General features: G+C 53.1%; 1 protein-coding gene across 1 annotated transcript in view; it reads right to left on the bottom strand.

Annotated features, from left to right (window-relative positions):
- ZNF296 (zinc finger protein 296) overlaps positions 1–2,585 on the bottom strand; it is a gene marked incomplete at its 5' end in the record, with an annotated part of 8,967 nt that overhangs the window by 4,111 nt on the left and 2,271 nt on the right. The window lies entirely within an intron of this gene.

Raw genomic sequence — 2,585 nt, 5'->3', positions numbered from 1 at the left:
GCGCGGACCGTGCGCGCTCAGGTGAGTGACTGCGGCGACCCGCCGCGAACTCTTACACGTGCTGGCCGGACCCGTGGCTCCGCCCACCGGGGCGGGGCCTCGTGGGAGGGGACGGAGGGGCCCCGCCGGCCGCCAAACTCCATCAAGGCGGTGCCCACTGCGTCTGGCTTAGTGGCCAAGCTTAATCACACCCAGTTCCCACAAGGCACCGCATCTGCCATTCCTGATCCCATCTTAGGGCTGGTAAAACTGAGGCGCGAGATGCCCACACACGTCCCCAAGTGAGAAAATGGTAGGCCACGCTCCTTAGGGGCTTCAAAGTAACGTAGACTCTTCCACTGGATGCATTACGATAAAAATTCATTCAGCAAACATTTATTGGGCGCCCCCTGTGCGCCAGGCTCTGTTCTAAGCACTGGGAATACAGCAGTGAACAAAACAGACAATAATTTCTGCCCGCACGCAGTTTATACTGTGGGGGAGACACAATAAACAAGATGAAGACCGGTGCCAGGAGTAACATAAAGCTAGGAAGAGGGACAGGGCTACTGGGTGGGGGGCTTCAATTTCCTCCCCTTAGCCGGGGAAGGGCATGTTGGAACTGAGACCTGGGGCAGGTAAGAGCCAGAGGGCCTGTGCATTAAGGAATCACAAGGAAGGGGAGGGGGGAACATGGGCGGAGGATTGAGTTCAGTGAGAAAATGGGGCCAGATCCAGAAGAGTCTTTTGACCTCTTTAAGGTCTTTTGGCTTTGCCAAGACAGGAGCCTTGGGAAGGTTTTGAACAGAGGAGGGTTGTCATCATGTACATCTACGTTGCCCCTAGACAAGGAGTCACCCTTGAAACCAAACAGCCGACCGTTTCACCTGTCTTGCCGGGGCCCGTGAACCTCCCTCCTCTCAGCAGCTCTCTCTGCTCACTGTTTGAAGTGGCATCGACACCCTACCCCACCCTCGATCCTTTACGAGGGTTCTTCCTGGCACCGACCACATGAGAGTGTAGAACTGTTTGTTGACTGTCCTCTCCCCCACCCAGCGCAAGCCCCCTGAGGTCAGGGCCAGAGCCTGTCCTCCCCCAGGTGTCCCCAGCCCAGATGCTGATTTCAGATGCTGATATCTTGGAGTTCCACATATTGTTATTCAGGCCTCTCAGCTCAATTGTCCTCTGCAGAGCAGTGGGCCCTGACCAACTATCTAAAGTAGCCCCACCCTGCTGAAGGCCTTGCAGATTACACTCACTCGATGACCTCCATCTGTCCCTAGCTCCCTCTCAGGCCTCAGTTTCCCCATCTGTTAAGAGTTAGGGGGAGGCCGGGCGTGGTGGCTCATGCCTATAATCCCAGCACTTTGGGAGGCCGAGGTGAGAGGATTGCCCGAGCCCACGGGTTCGAGACCAGTCTGGACAACTTGGTGAGACCCCCCCCATCTCTACAATAAAAAAATTAGCTGGGTGTGGTGGCGTGTGCCTCTAGTTCCAGCGACTTGGAAGGCTGAGGTGGAAGGATTGCCCGAGCCTAGTAGGTTGAGGCTGCAGTGGCCAGGAGCGTGCCACCGCCCTCCAGCCTGGGTGACAGAGTGAGACTCCTACTCAAAAAAAAAAAAAAAGAAAGAAAGAAAAAGAGGGGAGGTTGGAACTAGAAGATTATCTGAGGTGGCTTCTACTTCAATGCCACCTCTCTGATCACTCAATTTTGAGCTCACCCAATCCTGCCTCCCACTGACCGATTGCTCTTATTTAAGTATTGTACGTCATTTTTATCAAGCCCTGAAGGAATCTTGTTTATGGACTTGCTCATTTGTACATGATTCTTTTTTTTTTTTTTCTTTGAGTTGGAGTCTCACTGTGTTGCCCAGTTTGGAAGGCAGTGGCATGATCACAGCTCACCACAGCCTTGACCTCCTGGGCTCAGGCAATCCTTTTGCCTTGGCCTCCCAAGTAGCTGGGACTTCAGGCCTGCACAACCACAGTGGGCTAATTTTTTTATTTTTGTGGAGATGTTGCCCAGGCTGGACTCGAACTCCAGGGCTCAAGCAACCCCCTTACCTTGGCCTCCCAAATTGCTGGGATTACAGGCGTGAGCCACTGCACCTGACAGAATGTAGGTTCTGAGAGGCAAGATGGGAGTCTTTTTCACACATATAGCCCTACTCGTTCATAAAGCCAACAAATACTTATTGAGCTTCTGCATGTGCAAGCCATACTTTTTTTTTTAAGCTTGTCTTTCTCTTGCAGTGGCCTGACATTCTTTCAACAGATACTTGCAGAACATTCAACTGTGTGCCAGGCACCAGGCCTTGGGTAGGTTTAGTGGTAAGCAGAGACTCACAGAGTATGGAGAAGGGGAAATGCCTGGCTGGGAACATCTAGGTGCACGTTCCCTAGTCAGGGCCTCAGTTTGCCCCTTTGTAAAATGAGACTGCAGGGAGGGCTGGAGGACAAAATGACCACCTCCCATCCGGCTCAGCTCTAAGCCATTTTCTGGGTATGTAGCTTCTAAGAACATGCTCTCCAGTTTTTGTGTGGAGGAGGAGGGGTTCGACTAGAGGCTGAGGGGTAGGAGTGTGTAGTGTAGGGGGACGGGGGGG

Source organism: Carlito syrichta, unplaced genomic scaffold, assembly GCF_000164805.1.
Source record: "Carlito syrichta isolate Samal-C Ts95f unplaced genomic scaffold, Tarsius_syrichta-2.0.1 Scaffold67556, whole genome shotgun sequence".
Classification (NCBI taxonomy): Eukaryota; Metazoa; Chordata; class Mammalia; order Primates; family Tarsiidae; genus Carlito; species Carlito syrichta.
The sequence above is the reverse complement of the archived record's forward strand: the minus strand, read 5'-3'. Positions and strand labels throughout refer to the sequence as shown.